This window comes from Protopterus annectens, chromosome 5.part0 (assembly GCF_019279795.1).
Source record: "Protopterus annectens isolate FY-2018-M chromosome 5.part0, PAN1.0, whole genome shotgun sequence".
Classification (NCBI taxonomy): domain Eukaryota; kingdom Metazoa; phylum Chordata; order Ceratodontiformes; family Protopteridae; genus Protopterus; species Protopterus annectens.
In genome coordinates this window covers 1,163,638,872-1,163,662,169 of record NC_056735.1, presented here as the reverse complement: position 1 = coordinate 1,163,662,169, position 23,298 = coordinate 1,163,638,872, and the positions used below count along the sequence as shown (strand labels likewise).

The following is a 23,298-nucleotide window of genomic DNA, read 5'->3' as shown; positions in this document are numbered from 1 at the left end:
TGTACTTATAAAAAGTTCTTTTGATGAATTAATATGATTCTGTACTATTTAATATAGACACTACTTAAAAAGCTCCTAAGCTTGACTATATGACAGCAGACAATTTCAGTATGGAAGAGCAAGGATCGTGGACTTTTTAAGATCGAAAATGAGGAATATTTCTTATAATGAGGTACACTTGAGGAGTATGATGTGGATTTGGTCTCATCCTACTTCTCCCTACCTTTGCTCTGCATTTATTCTGTTTGATTCTGCATTTTGCACATAGCATCTAAACTCTTATTTGCATTGCACAAGTAACTAAACTCTTATTTGTATGTACACAGTTCTGTTGCCAGGACATTACTTGTTTTAAGTGAAACACTTCTGTTGTTCAGTATATATACGGGAGCTTAGCCTGTAATCTATGATCAGTTCTCTCCCCCACGTGAAAAAAAAACTAAATAAACAAATCAACGTATCCAGTTACTGCATTTCTAACATGCTAAATGCTCACTACGTAGACTGAAGCACATGCTCGGTATAATAAAAAAAAAGAACTGTAGTAGATATATAACGAGAAATATATAGAGTTTTATAACACATTATGTACACCTCGTATCGAACAATCAATTCGGCAATCAATTAATAAACGGAGTCGGAGAACTATTTCCAATCAGTTGTCTCTGTAATCGATTATATGGCCAAGTGGGAACCAATATGGCGTGCAGGACTCCTGGCGGTTCAGTGAAAGCTATAGGAAGGTGAATATAAAGAAAATGTGAAGTTTTTAGTTGGCATTGAGTTATTTATGTATTTGTATGTGGAGGTCAGTGCTATTTTTACATTGCCATTCTTCACTTATGTTTTTGTTGCGTTCTAATGATACTTGTGTCGTCGTATGCAATAAATGTTTAGAGGAGCAGGAGATAAAATAAACGGAGGCCTGACAGGTCTTGGCTCCATTTATGCTATGTTTACATTCCATTTGTTTGATCTTTGCTGTGTAGTTTTTATGTTTTGTGACTGTTAACTTTGGAGAGCTGTGGATTTCGTGCGCTTTAACTGGTGATCATGTTGCCATGCGTATGTGTTGTTAGAGTCGACTGTGCGTTTGATGGCTGTAATACTTTGTTTTCATCTGTCAGGCTGTGTGTTTATTTTATGTGGGTATTGCTTAGATAGTGCTGGTGACTGTCTTTACGCAAATCACATAGTTTGAGGAAGTCTGTTCCAGATTTTGGCTGTCAGATCTACAATTAACTCTGACCACTTAAATACTCAAAAAACATTTATTTAACAATTGCCTCTGCTCCAGCATTGGCTACCTCATACTGCTGTTCCATACTGTTCTATCCTATTACAACTTCAGTAGTGTTATCCGCTTCTTTTTGTTAATCTAATAATACCCATCACGTATCTTATTGGTATTGTAACTTCTGTCTTAAATTTTTGTAGCTAAGTAGTAATGATGTGTATCCATGTTTGTTTTTTCTGTATATCCATGTAATTAAGTTTTGATTTATTTGTATCAATGTATCTTCTGCTTTGCTTAACTTTATATGTATATAATGTTGTCTTTTTGTCTATGGAGCTTTTCTCCCCAGGCCTTCACTGAAAAGGGGCGTTTGCCCAGTTGAACTTTCTTGGTAAACAAATCTCAGTAAATGAGATTAAAGAAGTAAATTGTATACATTTCCTTGCCACAAAGTACTGCAGACTCTCTTGCAGCTGAGTTACGTAAGTCAATTAATATCCTAAGTGGTTAGAATTAAAAGTTGACAGTTTGTATTTAGTAGTGCCCACATTCTTATGATCTGTCTACTTTTAAACATTGTACATATATATCTTTTGCCCTGTGCATGGAGTTGCTTTGCTTCTTTAGAAAGATTTCACATGCTTTTGCATGCAGATACTTCATACCTTGAAAGTAAGTCAAGCATTGACTTGCTCTTATGTTTGCTAACAGATGTTAGTATTGCCTGTTCAATAGGTGCAAACTTTTTTCTTGAGCAGTTTTGTTAGGGGGAGGGGATTGTTTACAGGTGTAATGTGAGAGTCCACAGAAGTTGAGTGGTACTGTTGCAGCATTGGCCCCAGAACTTGTGTTTCTGTAATGTTTGATAAGGAAAAGTCTTGTTTATGAATTCTGACTTTTTTTTTTTTTTTTTTTTTTTTCAGCTTCTGATTTTTGCTGATTTGTACCCTGGGCCATGTTTCATATATTTTAGCTTGAGATGTGTTTCTTTTACTAAGCTGAACATGGTACTAGTGTATAATCGGTGTGCTTTGTTATTGCACTGTATGTGGGCAACATAATGGAGAGTGGCATTGTTGCATTACAGTAGACTTTTTTTATCTTCACTCTTACAACTGAAGATGTGGTTGAGCTGCTGGTTTATTAAATCTTAGGGAATTGCATGCTTTTTATTTATTTATATATATATATATATATATATATAACACATATAACAGCTGTTTTACAGCATGTTTAGGTCATTCAGCAGTGTTTATCAACTGTTTTGTCACTTTGTTTCCTTTGTCCTGTTCCACTTTTCTGCAGTTCCCTTAACTTGATTGTTCAAATCTCGATGGTCAGCTTCCTGATAGTTGCCATCTTTAACCTATGACTTCTAGAGTGCATTTTGGTTTAAGTGGTGACTCCTTCAGTAAGGGTAGCTGCCTGAAACTGGGTTTTCTTTTGTAGTATACATGCTGCTGTTTGGATTTTTTTCGCCTGTATATTTCTCACACAACCCCTGTAGACTGTCTCGGGTTTTGCTTCCATGTCCCATTCTACACTTAGTGGAGACCACCAGTTACTCCATAGGCTGACTTCCAGTTGTCCCCCTCCCCAACACACACATGTTTTCTCAAGGATCTGTGGTGCTTATTCTATGGGGCAAGAAGCACAAGACGTGGTGGGTGACAGTTGTAATGGTTTGAAGTAGTCATTCATGAGAAGATGTAGCTGACGGTCCCTGTCTAGAGGTATAGTGATTCCCGGGAGTTGTGTTTATGTTTGCACATGATGTCCTCTCTCTCACAGTTCCCATGTTAATGCTGTATTGTAGAAAGGCTATTAGTGCACTAGCCCCTTCTTGTACATCCTCTGCAATATCTAGCCTGTCTAATGGTCTAGACTTACCTCAGGCTGTGGTTCTTGGCTGAATATGTGCACCTTTGCTTCTGTATCAGCAGGCTACAATTGTTTCATGTTATAACTTTTACTTATGCTTTTGTTGTTGTTTTAGAGTCCTGATGTGAATGTATTTAGTTCTTTGAGTTTGCTTATTTTAGTTGCTTCGGCGTATTGCATAAGTTGTACTGGTTGCCTTTTCTAGTTGCCTTTGTTAAAAGCTTTTCTAACATGGAGGGACTTTGGCTGATCAAGTTTGCAGACTACTGCAAGCTGGGAGCCATTATTAACCCCCCAAGTGATGTAGACATCCTACAGAAAGGCCTCACTGAAACCAGTGACTTGTGTCGGACCCATGGCCATAAGCTTAATGCCAAAAAATGCATCGGCATCCCCTTTGGGAAAAACTCAGTTCCCACTAATTACTAGAACGTTTTCAGTGGGCTCCCATCGATGTAAGAGATATGGAGACACAGGTTGACAGCAACCTCTACTTTGACCACCACATTGCCACTGTGGTCAGAAAGTCCTATGTGGCACATCTCATTACCAAGGGTTTTGCATCCAGGAAGAAGGAGGTCAACATCTCGCTCTCCTCTTCCCTCATTAGGCCAGTCAAAGAGTATAATGCCCCATTTGGCATGTACCTCACTAGACACATGCAGCAGCTGGAAAGGCCAGAAAAGTACCTCACGAAGAGGATCCTAGGCCTTAAACACATGTCCTACATGGATCAAAAATCACCAGCTATTCTCTGTCATATCGTCTACTAAGAGGTGATCTCTGCTTGACTTACAAAGCCATGTCTGACCCGGCTCTGTTAGAAATGCTACATCTAAAGAAATCCCAATCCCTCCGCAACACACGCTCCAGAGACCTCAACCTCATTACCACAATCAACAGAAAATGCTGGTGGGGACAGGTTCATAACCCAGAGACTGCCCATGCTCTGGAATAAACTTCCATACATGTCAAGCAGAGCACCTCACTGGCCCTCTTCAAGAGAAATCTTGATGAGTGGATGGGAAATAGAAAGTTCATCCCAGGGATCACTCCAGTGGCTCTACTTGATAGAGGCAACGGGAACTAACATCGGGCGGCACAATGCCAGGGCACTTCTGTGGGCTAGGCTTGTAAAGGCTTCAGGGCCATTAGCCTGGTATGAACCTGTGAACTTTACTGATGATGATTGAATTAGGCCTCCAGGGTTTGGTGGTGTACTGTAAGCTGTGGTCCTGCTGGTGTGTTGTTAATGGAGTGTATTACTTTCTATTTAGGGTGCTTTATTTGAACATACAAACATATTACTGTATTAGAGGGTTTGGGAGAAAGTTTCCACAGTCTAATTCAGTGTGTTAAGAATTTTGCGGAAAATGCCATTCATTTGTTTGATGTGCCGTGAAATTTTTGTTTTGCACAAATTAAAACATTTTTGCTGCCATTAACATTTAAATTCAATTGCTTGTTTCTGGTAAAGTGCACTCTGTAACTTTTTTTCCTGAAAAAAATCTGTACTCAGCTCTGTGTATGCTGTCTTTGGATTTTGAGGGGAAACTCTTTGCAAACCTCTATGAAAATAACTTTTGTTGTGGAGCTAGGTGGGCGGATTCAGGTGCATCTTTTTCAGCCTTGAACTAGTTCAGAAAGAAGCAGCAAAATGAGCACATTTATTTCTGTTTATTGTTTCTGGTTGTGACAATTTCCGGTATTGGTAGCTATGCCAGGAGAAGTAGGGCAATGGATGTGTAACGTGCCAGCACAGCTAGCTGGAATTTTGTAAAGAATTGTATGTCATTTGTATGTCAAACTGATTTGTACAGATGCTTGTGTTGAAAATGGATTTGTAAAGTTGCTTGTGTTGTATCAACAGTGTTTCCTTCTGGGCAGAAAAAGAAATCTACATGCATTATTGTAACTGTTTAAGTGTATATGGTTCGACAGAGGATACTGGAAGAGAAGAGGTTAATTTCAAATTTTAAACATATTAAGAAATTAAATTACTGGGCCTAAGCCATAAAGATGTTATCTCACAGTTTTAAATGAAGTCAGAGATGCAGTGTCTGTAAGAAGCATGGGTTATTAGCTCCTCTAGGAGTGGAAGTGTTTTTATGATTTTATGACTTCCAGGAGCTACAGCAGATCTTAGCAGGGCTGTGTGTGTGTATTCTTGACACACACATGCTAAATCCTGGCAGTTTCTAGAAGTCAGATGACCAGCTGTATGTAATGTCAATAATGTTTAATATGAGTTGAGGCTGAAGTCTCATGCCACCCTGTTTTGGAAATCTGACTTAGGAAGGATCACTCCCCTACTTCATCTTGCCTTACTCTAGTAAATGACCAGGGAGTAAGTAACTCTTTAAATTAGGGAGATCAGTTAAATACCATTTTTCTGTATCTCTGTGAATCTGTTTGTCTGTTATCTTAATATTTCCTGTGGTTGAAACTCTGGTGTTTATTGCAAATAGATATTTGGTATTTTTATATTCTTTTCTTTATTATTAAATATATTTACAATTTTCATTGTGGCTGGTCCTGTAGAGAATATTTTGACTTTTTGAGGATACTATAATTTGTTTGGTGACTCTGTAGCCATTCCTGAAAGCCTTGCTGCATTGTTCAAACTACCATTCATATTAATATTAATGTCATTCAGTATAATTGGGTACCCTTGTAAGAGCATAGAGTAGCTGACCTGGGAGTGTCTGGTGGCAGTAACTACCTTATTGTCTGGGCAGGAGCATAACTAGTAAACCTATGCCAGCCTTTCCAGGTGTATGTGCGCATTAACTGTTCCGGGTAGGGACACAAAGCGCTGGTTTCACAGAGAGGGTGCTGGAGGGATTGGCTTGGACACTTGGATGAGGACTTAACTCAACAGCTGTGCCAGTGGGGAGTCTTATTGGGACCTGAGAAACTCAGACCCCAGCCTGTGTGCGTTCCCAGTGTGCTCTTAAGGGAAATTGTGCTTTATGTGGAGAGCTGCCTCTGGGAATACCGTGTGCATCTATTCTTGTTACAAGTGAACGTCCTTGTCCAGCCTCAGTGGTGAGGATTCAGGTTCCTTGATTACTGGCCCAGAGAGGGGAGCATCACACTGGTATCCTCCAGTATTTGTGATGGGAGAAGAGATTGAGCCTTTCTGATATGTTGAGAAGGAGACTGTTTTTGAGTTTATTTTACAGGTCAGTAATGAATTTGAGTGTCTAGTGTCACTTGTTCCTGTACAGGGTACGGAGTTAACTGTAGTAGAGTAGGATTTACACACGCCCACTAATATGATTAGATAAATAGTTGATTGCCTTGTTTGCTTGCAGCATGAGTAGGCTGTGAGATTGCAGTCACCAGTTCTCCAGCTGATGGTTCCAGGATACTTGATGTTGTTCATTTCAACAGAGTCAGTTCTGAAGTGAAGGGAACCGTTGCCTTTCAAGTGCTACTTCATATATAGAAGCATCTCTGTTAACTGTTTGGCTCTTGGTCAGAAAGCAATACCCATGTGCTGTGTCAGTGCTGGTGCTCGTTTCCCATTGATGTTGGTTTGACAGTGCTGAGATAAGTTTGGTCACCAAGTATTTGCTTCTGAAATAATTTTTTCCTTTGAAACTGCACCTTGCAGTTTTAATATGATTTAAGTTGTGGTAGTTTTAGTAAATGACAGTGGTTTGAAACACTCTGTGTAAAAAGTTTCCTTTCTTCCTGTATAGGTATAACTAAATGAATTTTGCTGCTCGCAACAAGTTTATGAAACCTTTAGTTAGTGTTGGTGCAAGACTGTCCTGTGTGGCCTTTGCAGTGTTTATGCACATGTATGCAAACTTGGTGTGATGAATATCTTATTTTTTGTCCCTGGGTACCCCTGTAATTTTGTACGTATGGAAAAGTGACAAGAAATGAGACCAGAATATGGAGGCACTTGAGGGTCATAGATCAGACCTAATGTACACACAGCCCTGTGGCTGTGCATGTTTTACAATAGTTCAATGGAAGGTTTGTTCACTATTTTATGCCATTTAGTCAGTGGGAATGCCTTTAGTGTAATATGGGCTTTGCAGTGTAAAGGCTCCAAGATGATTTTAAAATTTCACACTGACACCAACAGGGCTAGACTCTGATTTAAAATGGAGGGTGGCATTATACCGTTTCTTTTATATTATCTTTTTTTTAATGTCTCTTTTTGGGGTAGCAGGTTTGTTTGTTTGCTGGTAGTTCATTGACTGTGGATTGATTTGGTTTTATTAACTGATATTCACTTGTATTAACTGAAACTATTTTAATCTGTTCATTTTCTGCATGCAGTTGATACACTTTGAAGATGTTTTCACCGATGTACCAATAGGTGCACAATACTGTTTTAGGGTTTGTTTATTTAAGGTTATTACCTTTTTTCATTGTACCATTTTCAGTACTCTCTTGACCCCGTTTGTAGTATTACTTGGAATCTCCAGTCCTCTAATAATTTCTTCATTGCTGTCCATCTGTTGGCGGGGGGGGGGGGGGTTTGAATTCTTCATGCAAGCTGCATTCTGGAACTGATGTTTACAGTAGGAGAGAAGTGAAATTGTACTAAGATCATTGTCGTGAGTGGTTCTAAATGTGGTGAGTTAGGAAGAGTGAGGTATGGTGGTTTCAGAGGTAGAGTAGCTTAATAAGTTACTTTTGACAGATATTAACCAGCTGAAGAGCAAGAGCAGAGTGAGGAGTGTTGTAGGTGCTGTTTTAGTAGACTTGTAAAGCATTTGTCATTTTCTGTAAGTTTTAGTTGTAGTGGAATGGAGTTCCATAGTTTTGTTAACACAGTAAGAATACAGTGAGTTACCCACATAGTTTAGTTTTTTGATTTTACCTACAGGTAGCAGCGATTTGTTATTGGAGTGTAGCATTCTGCTATTATTTTGTGGTTGCAGTATGTGTTTTTAAAGAAGGGCAGCTCTGGTTTATGGATATGTTTATGCACTGTAGAAATTTGAAAGGTTAGCTAGTTTGGTAGTTCAAACCAGTTGAATTCCTTCTGGGCTTCATAGTGATGGATTTTGGTGGGTGAGTATGTGGCAAATTTTACTGCTTTTATTATAGCACGTTTCAAGTTTGGACATGATGGTACTATTAAGATTTGTGAAAATGGGGGATGTATACAGAAGTTGGGAGTAAATAAGTGGATGCTATGGATCTTCATGTAGATACTACTATGCTGTATATGAGGACCCTAGTTTTTTTTGTTTTATGTATAGCTTGCTGAATGTCATATTTGAGTTTGCTATCTGTGGTTACTCCAAGTAGTTGGGCTTCTGTCGTGATTTCAGATGAGAAAGTGGAACTTTTTCTGGTCATTATATTGTTTTGGTTTAAAGAGCACAAGTTTGGTCTTTTTAGCATTTAGGAGTAGGTCTACAGTGCTTAGCCAGAATTCTATAGCTTAGAAGGACTCTTGGGTGGTTTCCTGGAGGGTTTTAGAAGGTTATGGTTGTATCATTGGCATACTGAACTTTGTCTTTTTGGTGCCTGTATGGAGGTTGTTAATGAATATGTTAAATAGTAGTGGTCCCAAAATTGATCCTTGCGGAACTCCAGCTGTGACTGGGAGTAAAGAGAACTCATCTTTCCATTTAACTGATTGTTGCCTGTTATTTTGTGAAATAACTATGAAATGAGTTGAGAGACCTACATTTAAAAGTTGTTTAAGTTTTTGCTGGGATACTGTGTCAGAGGCTTTTGACAGATTCAAGAAGAGTGCCGGTACTAGATTGCAGCTATTTCTATTTTGGTTGATGATATTGGTGAAGCCAAGAAGAATAGATGGGCTTTAAGTGAAGCAGAACCCATGTTGGGTTGTGGACTGAAGATTGTTGTCTCCAAGATGTTTTTAAGTTGACAGTGGATACAGTTTGCTGGCAGTATAGGTCATAATTGGACAAGTCAGTTGAATTTCTCCTTTATGCAGTGATGTTATGGATGATTTTTTTTCTAGGTAGCTAGAACATGGCTTTTTGGTAATTAATCAACATGAAGTATATGAACAAAGTCCATCTTACATGCTTCAGATTAGATTTTTGTTTCTGTCTTCACTTAAAGTACTTTGTTACAGTGTTCCTGCTTGAGCTAAAACTGATCATTATATTTTTTAGTTGATACACGAGTGCATTTATGCATGTAGACTCAGTGCATCTGTTTAGTACGGTGAAAACCTTGCAGATGCTATGATGCTCATTTTGAAGAATATTGGCTTTTTTTGTTTTAGAGCCTCTGCTTCTTTGATAGAGGAATGCCAATATTTATTCAGTGATGCATGGTATATACTAATGACGTCATAAACATTTGTGGATGTACTTGTTTTCATTAAGAATTTATTGTATTGTACCACCTTTGGCCAAAATTGATGGCTTTTTGGAAGAACTTACTTAACTCCGTGAACAAATAAGTCCCTGTGCAGCTAGTCTCCTGTTCGCTGCAATCTGCAGAAATCTTTCTTTTTATATACTGTGCCTAGTTGTTTTTGTCTGTAGCACTGTTGTGTGAAATTCTTTGTGCTGTGTACCTCCCTAGATTATTTCCTGGGGATACTGTAGTTCATTAAAATTTGGTGCAGTATCTTTAAGTCTGTATGTTTTTGCTTCTGTAGCTAGATTCTAGATTCCTTTGCAGTTTTATCGGACTTTTTCTTTTCATTGTGCTACCATAGATTCTTTTCCAGACTCTAATTCAGCTTTCTGTGTCACTGTATATTTGTGTCCTGATAATGTGTATGGCATCCTCCACAGTTTAACACAGCTGAAATTGCGTACCATTGCCTTTGCAGATCTTCTCTACACCAGTTAAACATAGACCTTTTTCAGACTTGGCCCGGGAGCACTGTCTGGTTAAGTGACTTGCTCAGTCACACATGTAGGCAAATGGGGGATGAGGGAATTAAACCGTGGGCCACAGGCAGCAGCTCATTAACTGGTCATAGTCTTAAGCCTTTGCATAAATTGTGATTTGATTAGGTTGTGATCACTGGGCTGAAGCAGGAGTAGAAATGTTTTTGTCACAATGACACTAAAATCGTTGCGCAATGCTTGTGGGGCATACTTTTCTTACCAGATCTTTTGTAGCTTGAGATGAGCAAGTCTGTTAAAAAAGCTTTATAAAAGAACATTTTACTTAGTTTTTTTTTTTTCTCTCTTCAAACTGGGAGGGGGTATTCATAAAGGTTAGTTGTACACTACTAATAGCTGGGTTGTGTATCTGAATTTGTCTTCTAGTGCTGATGAAATGGTTGTGCTGCTATTCCCTGTATGAGCCCAGCAATGTTGTTGTCCTGGCACATACAGCCATGAGCACCTATTCTAATGCACATACGTAGCTGCTGTGACACCAATACAGCAACTTGCACACACACTGGTTCTGTACCAATCATGCCCTTACCCATACGCGCACACAAGTGCCTTACCTGCAGTGTTGCCAGCCATGTTACTGCTTTCATGGACAGCGATGGATGAATAGCAAAAAGTAGAATGTTAATCCTGCTGCTGTACTCTGAGATAGTGCTGTGAAGGTTGCCTTTGAATTGCCATGCTATTTTGTTCCTGGTGTAAGGCAGTCGGGCAGAACAGAGGGTTAATTTACTTTGTGCTCCTGGACTACAGCAATTGTATGCAGCATTATCCAATAGACTGCAGTAGTGCTATTAGTCTTAGATTTCCTAGACTGTTATGCTGCATTGGTCTTTGAATCAGGCACTCGTACTGTAGTGAGGATGCCTTCTGTAAACCGTGTTGTGTGTTGCCTTCTTTGTACTCCTATATAGCATTTAACTTTTCTGATTACAAAATCTGAGAAGAATCAGTTTTATTTTAACAGGTGCAGGCAGCACTTTGCTTGAAAGAAAACATAGTGATGCTGGGGTGGCATTCCCTCCTGTAAACTATTCTATTTTAAAATTGGAGCTGTATATAAGTAACTGCTCCAGTTTTATTACTTTTGTGCAGCTGTATGTCTGCATATTGTGCATAATTTCCTTTTCACTACTTCCATTCCTGACTGAAGTCATTGTTTTTTTAAAGTAGTAGGAACAACAAAGACTTGCAGCAAAGTTCTTTTTTTGCTACTGTTTTTCCCAAATGTCCCGTAGAATCTGCTTTTTTTTATTTGTACTCTGTAACATGGGGAGCTGTTTTTCATTGATTACTTGCTCAAATGTCCTTGTTTTGTTTATTTTTTAACACTGAATATGGAAAAAAAAAAGAAATACTGTAATAGACCGATTTGTAGCTGATGTCTTAAAATGTGGTACGTTTTTGTGAGTCTTTATATATTTAGATACTGCAGAAGACTTTGGGTTTGTATTTACACTTCATATAATACTGTGTGCAGTTCTACATTTTAAGTGCACTAATTTGTTAAATAATTCTGCCTGAGGTTGTAAAGATTTATTGCTATTAGTAGTGATGGCGAACTTTATTATTGAGGATATTGTTGAAAAGACTCATGGTGCATTGAGTCCATTTGATGCAGTTCTCTTTTATACCCTTGTCCTATCGGTTTTTCCTTGCTCTGCTCCAAGCAACTTGGGACACTCTTGCCTTGACTCACCTGTGACACTCATTGGCAGTGTACTGCTAGACCCTATCACCTACTCTGTATATTTTTTTCCAGATTTTAAGAAGTTTTGCCCTTCTAATTTCCTCTCGGGCCCTCTTCTCACTTTTTGTTCTGTCCAAAGTGGAAGAAATGAAGTTCAATATGGTTTTATCATAATATGTCTAGTCTTTGTTTTTTTGCAGTCTTAACGTTGGTTTTTGCAGTGGAAAACAAGAAAAAAAAATGTTGTGTTGGTCCACTAAGAGAAGACACCAAGACAGATGTGATAACTCAAAATCTTGAGTAACTGCAAAACTTGTGTTGGTCCAGTAAACGTTATTGCTTCACATCTTTATTTCATTGCCTTTGTGTTTTCTGCACAGTGGAAGAATGATTTCAATATATGTAGGGTATAATCCTTATGCTTTGCATGGCAACTTCTTACTGGCCATAATCAATGCATTTTTGCATTGCTTAGCACGATTCAGCTTTGGGGTGGTGACTTACCTCCGCTGACCTGGTATAAGGTGTGTCATTTATAGATAAAAGGAGACGTACTTCAGTAAGGAGCTTCCACTGTGTATTAATTTTCCACCATTTGGGCCCCATCCTAGCAGTTATGCAGCAGTATGTAGTTGTAGAAATTTTTATGCTAAAGATAACTTCTGATATTTTTATAAATTTTAATTATCTACTCCATACATTTTATAGAAAAAAAGTGCTGTAGCAAGAAGTATTTGACAACTATGAAAGCCGCAAAAGCACTTAAAGCTGCCACACTGACAGTGGGCAGAAGTGTAGTGTTCATTTTGAGTAATGAATGGCTGTGGCTGGGAAAACTGTCTTGACAGTTTTTAAAGCTGTTTACTGCTCTTCTGTGGGGTCAAGTACTGGTTACTTCTAAACTGCAGGGAGAGTGTGGAGCTTAACAGGGCTGAGAGGTGCTAAACAAAATGTAACCACTTTCTTGCTTAACAATGTTATATTTTTTCCCCATGAATCTGGCACTAGACTACAGTATTTAAGGTAAATCAGATCTTTTACAGTTTATATTATCCTTTATATTCAGACAGCTGATTTTAAAATGTGTGTTAAGGAATTGATAAGTAAAATTAAGGTCTGCTGTGCTGCAGGACCTTATGAACTGAATCCAAGCATTACTTGGATGTATGGGTGGGAAATGGGACATTTACCCTACTTCCTACTGTACTAATGGAAAAGGTAGTTACTAAATGATATGTACCAATTTTGGGGTCTTATTTGTTGTTAATATCTGTTATCATTGTATGTAATTTGAATTTGGTCTTTGAAGGGGTAAGGGTAATCAAAACACATTGCGGGTTGGCAAATTTGGCTAGACTTAAATGGCCCACAGGGGCGGATAGCCTAGCACTAATGCCTAAAGTAAGGTACCATTTTGAGACCTTACACAACAGGGTATATGTACATAAAGTATCACACATGTCACAAAGCTGTCATTACTTCTGCACATAAGGGAGGTGCTATGGATGATAATTACAGATCAGTTAACTTCATAGGTGTAGTGGGCAAATGTTTTGAGAAGGTTGTTAGTATCCTAGCTGAATTTTTGTTGAAAAGACCAGACATCAACCAGCATGGATTCAGTAAGCAAAGATTGTGTCACAGACTTGTGTTTTTATGTACCAGTAGTGTTTTGTTTTATTTTATTGCATTTGCTTACAGGGAAAGTCCACTGGGCTTAGAAGAGCCCATTTTCAGTAGAGGCCCGGGGAGAAAAGCTCCAACAAGAACATAGATACAGAAAAAAAATTAAGCATTCATTGGTACAGAATTAGAAACAATGTTACACACAGTGATTTCAGTAATATATACAGGATATGTACATAAAAGCAGGAATTTAGTTGGTTGCCAGATTAATTCAATGAGAGGTATGCATAGATATATTAAATCAGTATTATTGTACCAGTATCAACAAGAGATGAAAAAAATAAATATGGAGAAAGTATTATCAGTCACTAGTAGCAAAAAGAGCTGTGTATTTTAAATTTAACTGTGATGTAGTGTTCTTTGATCATTCATCTTGTTTTACACATCCTATCATACCTGTTTTGAATGGTTGACCATTCAAATCAATGCACAGACCCCCTATGAGGCATATTGTCTCTGGTGGGGGGTGGGCCACTGAATCTATATCTGCTTTTGTTGAGAGAGAACTAAGAAAGTTGGTAGATAAATCTGAAGTGATTCTTAAAGATACTAGACATTTTATAGTCTCTGTCTTTGTTTTTAAGTTCTTGCACTGATTTGAATGACCTTAGTTTTATTACGTTGGATGTGCAGTCAGTTTTTACAAGTATACCCAATGAACAAGGTTTGAAAATATTACATGATGTTCTAAAAAGAGATGGTAGTTTTACTGATAGTAAGAATGTGTTGCTGTGTGGCCTACTTAGCATTATATTGGAACATAACTTGTTTTGTTTCAACAGGCAGTATTATTGGCAATGGCAGGGGGTAGCTATGGGGACCCCCTGCGCCAATAGTTATGCCAATTTGGTTATGAGTGGTTGGGAAGAGAAATATATGCTCAGTCAACATACATATAGGAAATATATAGCCTTTTTTAAAAGGTTTATGGATGACCTTTTTATTCTTTGGCAAGGGCCACATGAATTAATACCACATTTTGTGCAATATTTGAATATGACCACAGATTTTCTTAAATTTACTCATCATTCATATACTGCTATAGATTTCCTTGATGTCAAGATATATAGGAAATTAGTATGTTCAGGAAAGAATGTAGGGTAAATGCCACCCTACACATTAATAGTATGCATCCGAAGAGGGTTTTTAAGAATGTACTGAAGGGCCAGGGCATGCAGATGTCCAGACTAGATAGTGTTCAACAGGTCTTTGATGCAGATCTATCTAAGATAAAGGATGAATTTAAATGCAGAGGTTATAAACACATTGAGGTAGATCAAATGGAACGTGAGGTTACTGAATTAAGACCCACGAATGCATGTCCTTTTCTCTATGCCAATAATTCATTTTCCCGCAGTGGGAATACACAACAATCCAATGAACATCTATTGAATTTTACGATGAATTATACTAATGATCATAGAGCTTTCTGTGACATATCAAGAAAAACTGGCCTATTCTTATGTCGCATGAAAAAAGTAGCCAGGTTGTAGGACCACGACCAAATTTTGCTTTTAAAAACAAGCACAATCTTAAACAGATGCTATGCTATAAATATAATAATTCACGTAGTTCTATAAATAATGGATGTACCACTATGTGTGGCAAATGCAATTATTGCTCATTTATAGATACAGCGTCTAGTTTTATATATCCAACCACACATTTTAAATACACTAGTAATTCTTATACCAATTGCTGTAGTACATATGTCTTCTACTTGGCTAGTTGTTTATCTTGTCGAAATTTCTATGTAGGAAAGACCAAGAGACAATTAAAGGAAAGGATACATGAGCATTTATTAGCTATTAGGAAGAATGATTCAACAAATGCCCTAGCCTGTCATGTGAGAGACACAGACTCTACACATCCATTTATGTTTCGAGTTTTAGAACAACTTAAGCCTGGCGGTAGACTGGGAGATCTTAATAACATTCTAGAACCATAAGAGAGCAGTTGGATTATTAGGCTACACAGCAACACACCACCAGGTTTGAATACCTCTATCCCTTTAAAACCCTTTCTTAAAAGGCGGAGACTATTTAAGTGATTTTATTCTGTGATAGGTTAGTTTGAAATGCTATGTATTTTATAATCAGTGTATGTGAATTTGTATTTTTTATATGGTCTGAAGAAGTGCTCAGGAGAGCATGAAGCGCTTACCATTCATTAAACTGGTTTTTATCACATCTGCCTTGGTGTACCTTGTGGATTTTTGAAAGTCTTTTGGATTTTGTTTCATTTCCACTGGTACTTTGCTCCACTGTGGCATTTTTTGTGTTTTTTTCTGTTCTTTGATCAAGCCAAAGAATTTGATTCTGTTCCATATTCAATAGAATTTTACATCATGGGAGGGTTTAACCCTTACATAATTGGATGAGTGGACTTCTGGTTGACAGTCAAGAGCCTAGTGGTACGATTTATGTATAGTTATTCTGCACTTGTATGATCAATGGGTGTGATCAGGGATCAGTACCGGGTCCTTTTTTTATTTAACATCATTACTCCTGCTGTATCCCCCATTGCTAGCAAAGTACAGGTGGAATAGTTTGCTGATGGTGATAAAGCAGAGTCACTGATTTGGTCAATACAAAATCGGCTAGGACACATCACAAGAACTGGAAACTTTTTTTATATCAGGAGTGTTGTGAACTGTGTGTCTGAGCTCTTGCTGATACCAGATTTGACTCCTTTCTTTAGTGCCTTCAAACAATAGGGAAGTGTATTTTTATTTAAGTTGCTGTTTAACGTCTGAGAACTTTCTAAAGTCTGTTGTACCAGACAATTACGATTATGTCCTAGTGTAGTCCATTTAGATGTGAATGACTTTAGTTGCATAACTGAGGGACATGCAAAGAGACATGATGGATCTCACCATGCATGTGTCCTTTGCAGGTATGACACTGGTCATGAGCAGAATCTTCTTTGTTTACAATATCAAGTCGGCCACAGTGGTGCAATGGTTAGCGTTGTCATTTCACAGCAAGAGGTCCTCAGTTTCGATTCTTGGCTGGGGTGCCTTCTGTGTAGAGTCTGCATTTCCTCCCTGCAGTCGCGTGTGTTTCCTCCGGGTGCTTCAGTTTCCTCCCACACTCCAAAGACATGCAGTAGGTGGATTGGACACTAACTTGGCTATAGGCATGAGTGCATGTATGAGTGAGTGATACGGATGAACTTCCACGGTAAGGCTAGCCACCCGGCTGTGTAAACCTTGGCTCAAAGATGGTTGTCAGTGATGAAGTGACACCCTGACCTCATGTGCAAAATGGGGGAAAAGGGGTTGAGGATGGATGGATCTGTATACAAACAAAAGATGATAGGCCTTGGCAGTTGGTTTAATACTTGGCGTCACTGTATGTCCTCATATTATACTGTATGTATTGGCGGGTGGCCTGCATCTCTTATTCCATGACTTCTGCATATTGGGTAAAGCCTTTGCTGCCCCTTAGAATTGTTTTAGGTAGAATATGGCTAATGGACATCCCAGCATAGCAGATTTCAGTATAGCCCTTTGCACCTCTAAATTGGACCATATCAAGGTGGCTCTTCTCTGCAGCAGAGGTTGTAACAACAAATTGCACGATCTTGTGGCTCTTCTGCAACTTGAACACTGCACATCTGTGTAATTACCAAGACTTGGTTTCAGTGTAAAGATAACAGTCTCGTTAAACTTGGATTTTGAACCTGCCGTCCATTTTAGGCGTGATAAACACTGGGGAGGACAAACTTGTTAACTTGCTACAGGACATCCTCATGTCCCCTGCTTACCATATAAGATTCATGAGTGTACTTGAGAAACTGTGCATTGCCAAAATGTTTTATAGTGAGAGATTTCCACTACCAGACAATAAATCTGGATCCCCTGTACCTCCAAATTGGGTATATCCGGAGATTCTTGGACTTGATAACTATTTGTTCCAAAGAAGTATTTAACAAATGTTTCTTACCCTAGCTAATATAACCGCTAAATGTACCACACATCTGGTTTCTTCATCCCTGGTTAAGTCTGACCATAAACTTTTATAACCTTCTCTTTCAGAATCACTAAAACTCCTTGTAGTCAGTAATTCTGAATTACTGGATGTCGTATGGGCAAACCTCGTTAAAACTCCCATTCATTTATAACCTCACCAGACCAGGGAATAACTCAAGATGGAAAAGTAATGGATAGGGATGAAGATAATCAGAGGCTTGGACTACAAGTTAGAGATTACCCTCCCTATCAAGGATTGTTAACAAACCTGGGCAAAGGGCTAGGTATGGGGAATGCTAATTGAAATGTCTTGGGAATGCTAATTGAAATGTCTTGTCTGGTAGAACTTCTAGTTCAGTCTAGAACAGAAATAGTTGTTAAAAGGATAATTTGGTAGGATGTGTAAAGTATTGCATGATGACTCCATCCGAGGCAGTTAGAAATATTGAGAGTGCAGTAAAAGGGCAAATTTACACAAGAATAATGCGAAATTTGTAAGTGTCCTAGTTACGTAATGAAGTCTAGAAGGTTAAGGATTTTTGTATGAAGTCTTTTGCATAGGCATTTTCTATTCCTGTAATAGACCTTGGGAGGATTTTTCCTACAGTTAATAGCAAATGCTGGAGGTGTGATGGGGAAAAGAGATATTTTGGAACTTTTGTTTTTTCCTGTAGATGACTACATCATCTATACAGAGTACTTTGACAGAAATGTTGGTGAAGAAATGGTTTTAACTGAGAGAATGGTTCTTTTGAACTTGAATGTGTTATATGAATTGCCTAGACATAGTAATACCTTACTGAGTTTTAATGCAATTGGCTGCCAACAAAGCAGTTACTAGAAAATGAAAATGTTCCCATCATAGAGGAAGCTTTGCACATTGTAAAGGAGATAACAGAACTGGATGTTGAATCTTTAGAAAAATTGAAATAGCAAATTTCATAGAAATGGAATTGTCAGAACAATACATGCAGAGTAATGTTTGAGGAAAATCAAGGATTAAAGAGGCAGTGATTGTTCTGTTCATTCAACATTGCAAAAAATGCTCATTAACAAAAAAAAAATTGCATGACAATAACAATGAAAACGTATTATGGCTTTTTATCTATGTAGACTCAGTACAGGTTAAATAGGATGATTTAATAAAAAAATCCGTGGACTATGAAAATTCGGGTGAATTAAGTTAGGCTGATTTTAACTTTTTTTTTTCACTTCTGTGTTATACTGCATTTCTTGCAATTGATATTCTCTTGTCAGAGCTTTCCAAAAGATGTTAATTAGTTTTAATCCAGTTTAAAGATATCAAAGTCAGCACGTTTTCCCTGTCCAGCAGGGACACAGGTGGGATCCCAGGGGTATATTTTCTGTTTCCCATCTAGTCATCCAGGTCCCTCTTAAAGAGGGATAGTGAGGTACTCTGCTTGACAGGGAGAGGAAGTCTAATCACAGATGGGAGAGTCGTTGGGACACATCTATCCTGCCAACAAGTTCTATTGATGTCACAGACCAGGTTGAGGCCTTGTGTACGGGTTGTACGAGGGGAGTTTGACTTACGGATATGTAGCAACTCAATCAAGGCTGAGTCTGAGACTGCCTTGTATGCCAGACACAGGTCACCTCTGAGCAGTCTGTACAAGACTGAGTAGAGGGACAGGGCTTTTAGCCTGTCTGTATAGGATAGGTGTTTGAGAACCTGGATTTTCCTGGTCATGAACCTCTGTGGCCTCTCCAACTGCTGCTTGTCCTTGGCAAAGTACATGCCGAAGGGGGGCATTGAACTCTGTAATGGGTCTGATAAGGAAGGAGTACAGGGATGTTATGACCTCCCTTGTTCCTGGATGAAATACCCTTACTTATGAGGTGGGCCCTGTAGAAAGCCTTCCGTAAAAGAGGCAACATGGTGGTCAAAAGTCAGGTGGTAATCATCCTGGGTGTGCAAGTCCCTCATGACTGATTGCATGCTTAGTACATTGTTATTAATGTGATAATTAGTGGGGACACAATTTTCCCCAAAGGGGATAATGATGCATTTCTTGGCATTCATTTTGAGGCCATGCATCTGGCACCAGTCATTAGTTTGGTCAAGGCCCTTTTGGAGGATGTTCACATCACTAGGGGAATTTGACAGTCCCACTTTTTGCAGTCCTCTGCAAACTTGGCCAGCCACAGTCCACTGGTTTTGGCTTGCATCTCAGAAAAGTATATCCCAAACAGTGGAGGCCCCAAGACCGATCCTTGGGGTATGCCACTTGTTACGAGTCTGCTACTAGAGGTGACTTCCCCTATTTTGACTGAGTGGATTCTGTCAATGAGCCAGTTAGTTGCCCATCTGGTAACGTATGGATTGATGCCTAGCTGGGAGAGTTTATTTATTATGCCTGAGTGGGGAATAGTGTCGAAGGCTTTGGCTAGGTCATAGTAGGTGGTATCAGTCACATATCTGAGAAGAGGTGTAAAAAGTCAACTTTTTTTGTGTACTGACCTAACTAAAAGGTATTTTGGAAGATGCATGAATTCGCATAACAGATGTTTTGCATTGATGTCTTATTGGTGCATTTTGTTGTTGTCCACTTTATAAGTAACTTAGCATGATCACAGTTTTTAAGGCTTATGAACTGAAGAGCACTAAGGTGCTTTACTTTACTTTAAGGTGGAGGTGGGATTACATCAAGGATCAGCTCTGAGCCCTTTTTTATTTGCAATGGTGATGGACAGGTTGACAGACTAGATCAGACAGGAGGCCCCAGGGACTATGATGTTTGCAAATGACATTGTGATTTGTAGTGAGAGTAGTGACCAGGTTGAGGATACCTTGGCGAGATGGAAATATGCTCTAGAGAGGAGAGGAATGAAGGTCAGCAGGACTAAGACAGAATATGTATGTGTGAATGAGAGGGAGGGTAGAGGAATGGTGAGGATGCAGGGAGTAGAGTTGGTGAAGGTGGATGAGTTTAAGTACTTGGGATCAACAGTTCAGAGTAATGGTGAGTGTGGAAGAGAGGTGAAGAAGAGAGTACAGGCAGACTGGAATGGGTGGAGAAGAGCGTCAGGAGTGATTTGTGACAGACTGGTACCAGTAAGAGTGAAAGGGAAAGTCTACAAGAGGGTAGTGAGACCAGCTATGTTGTATGGATTGGAGACGGTGGCATTGACAAAAAGGCAGGAGTCGGAGCTGGAAGTGGCAGAGTTAAAGATGTTAAGATTTGCACTGGGTGTGACAAGGATGGACAGGATTAGGAATCGGTATATTAGAGGGTCAGCTCAGGTTGGACGGTTTGGAGACAGTCAGAGAGGCAAGATTACGTTGGTTTGGACGTGCTGAGGAGGGATGATGGGTATATTGGGAAAAGGATGCTAAGGATGGAGCTGCCAGGTAACAGGAAAAGAGGAAGGCCTAAGATGAGGTTTATGGACGTGGTGAGAGAAGGCATGCAGGTGGCTGGTGTGACAGAGCAATATTCAGAGGATAGGAAGAAATGGAAACAGATGATCCGCTGTGGTGACCCGTAATGGGAACAGCCGAAAGAGAAGATGATGAACTGAAGAGCACTAGTAAGCTCTAACTTTGTGTTGTGGTGCTTTTGTTGCTTTCAACTGAATCTGTTTGTGTTGCTGTTGGTGGCTACTGTTATATTTTATGGGTGGTAATTTTTACTTTGTCACCAGCCTGACAAAAGGCTGTTTTTTTCCAAGTTGTCTTTATTTCACTAATGGGGGGGGGGGCTCTGCTGAGTTTACGCATGAAAAATAGAAAATGTAGAGGTTCTCTTCTCATTGCCCAAGTGTGGTTGCCGTTCCCTTGACCCTTACTCCTGTTTCCTGGAGGTGAGGGCTGTAATGCCTTTCACTGTGAGGGTAGGAAACTTTTCAATATTGTAGTCCTCCTGAAAGAATTTAGTTACTGCAGTTACACTTGACATGCAGTAGTGTAAGTGTTGCTGTCACATCTGAAGGATTGTGGCTGTGCTCCCAGTTTGGCTGTGAGAATGGTGGTTAAATTAAATATACTATATACACAGGCTGGGACAAAAAAGGCATAGACCACTTCCCACAGGTCTTAAATTACTTCTGCACCCAGTACTCTTGTTACACAAATCTTGGCTGAAGATAATGTTCTTTTTTTTTTTTTTTTTCTCTGAATTCATTCATTTTTGATATTTTGTGGACCTTGGGAGAGCCACAACCTCTTTTGATAAGCAGTGGTTGTAAAGCAAAAAGGCAGTCCACTGTGGACTGGATAGGACACTGGTGCATTACCTCACTTTTTTTTAATGGGGTGGAAGACGCTCGCAATAATTTCAGGGTAAATTCTTTTTAATTCAAGATAATTATTTTAATATTAATAAAAAAATAAATCCACGTTTTCCTAGCAGTGGAGTGGTGGTTTACTTTGAGATGAGCACTGATGATATTTGTTGCACATAGTTTGTAATTAGATCCGTGTGATTATCAGCCTAGCACATTTGTAATTGTATGTGCAGAGTAGAAGTGGGGCCCCATAAAATGCATGTAGGTCTCCATATTCCAACTGTCGGTACTGGGACAGAAGTTAATTGGACTAATTGGATTTTGGCAGTTATTTGTGTGAGACGAGACATGTTCAAAGAGAAGACAATTGTGCAGCATTGGCAGTTCCTCACACAGGATTACTAGACAGGGCATAAAATGGCATGAGGCTGCGATAAACTGAGCCTTTAAAGTTGACTGGCAGTTTCAACATTAACATTTCTATATTTTATTCCACCTCTTTATTGGAATACTTCACGATACTTTGTTAGCACCTAATTTGTAGCACTAGCATCTGATGAACGTGACCGGTATGCTGCACAATTGATGAGCACCAAAAACTAATCGCACATGTCTTGGAAAGCAGTGTCATATTCAGTTTTTCCCAGGTGCAGTTTTGTTGGTTAGTTAAGTAACTAAAGCTTCATGGAACTAGAACTGAATATGCATTACTCTCTTACTTTTCAACAGCTGAAGAGTATAGATTGCCTAGTATTTAACTTGCAAACTAATCGGCTTGCAGACCATTTCAAACCTAGTCTATAACCCATATTTAGAAGTCCCCTTTAGCCTCTAAGAAGGCAAGACGAGTTAGACTGGGGAGGGGTTGCAGTTGCCCATTCAGTTATCTAGTTTTACCTTTGAAGATGTTAATGGTCTGCTGTATATGTAGTGTACATTTGTTCCAGTGGTGGGAGATACGTTGGTGCAACAGATTTATATCCCAGCATGTCTTAGCTGTTGATGAAGGTTTAGTTCCTACTACTGCCCCTGTCCAAGAGGGACATAGGTGAAACTCCCAGGGTGAATTTGCAGTTTCCCATTCAGTCATCCAAATTATGCTTAAATAGGGTCAGCGAGGAGCTCTGCTTCATCTGAATTGGAAGTTTGTTCCAGAGGTAAGGTAACTTCTGTGAGACATATCTGTCTCTCTAGCAAGGCCTATTGATGTCACATACTAGGTTGAGCTCCCTAAAGCGAGTGCATCTTGTGTCATTTGATTTACGAATGTGCAGCATTTCCATTAGAAACCGGCAAAACACCACTCACAGTAGCCAAACCTGGACCATATGTAGCAAACTTTATTCTTCCACTGCCGATGTCAACCAATGTACAAATACTCCAAGTACAAAAAAGTAGTCATGCGCTTTCGTCGTGAGACTTCATCAGAACTAAAAGAAAATAAATTGCCCGTCCCTTTTATGTAAAAACAAATCAATTATCCCCAATTAAATCAATTAATTGTTTTAAAGTTACAGTACTCAATAGTAAAAAGCAATGATCAACCACATAAACTTATAATCTTAAAGTTACATTTAATACATCCCTATCTGTTAATAATATATCCATCTAATACAAAAATAAAAATACTTATAAAAAGATAGTAACACATGTAGGGTTAAAGAGGCACAAAATAATGTACCTGTTAAAGTTTAATTGCCCTGTACTTTAG

At 38.9% G+C, this 23,298-nt stretch overlaps 1 protein-coding gene across 3 annotated transcripts in view; it reads left to right on the top strand.

The window, feature by feature from the left end:
• Window positions 1-646: 646 nt before the first annotated feature.
• LOC122801567 (U2 snRNP associated SURP domain containing) overlaps window positions 647-23,298 on the top strand; it is a 2,423,494-nt gene continuing 2,400,842 nt past the window's right edge. For 2 of the 3 annotated variants that reach the window (XM_044071008.1, XM_044071006.1), the window contains exon 1: window positions 647-743. The gene's annotated coding sequence lies outside the window, so the exon portion shown is untranslated. Of the gene's footprint in view, window positions 744-788; window positions 809-23,298 lie in introns of those variants that run through there. The other variant, XM_044071007.1, reaches the window with a different exon arrangement.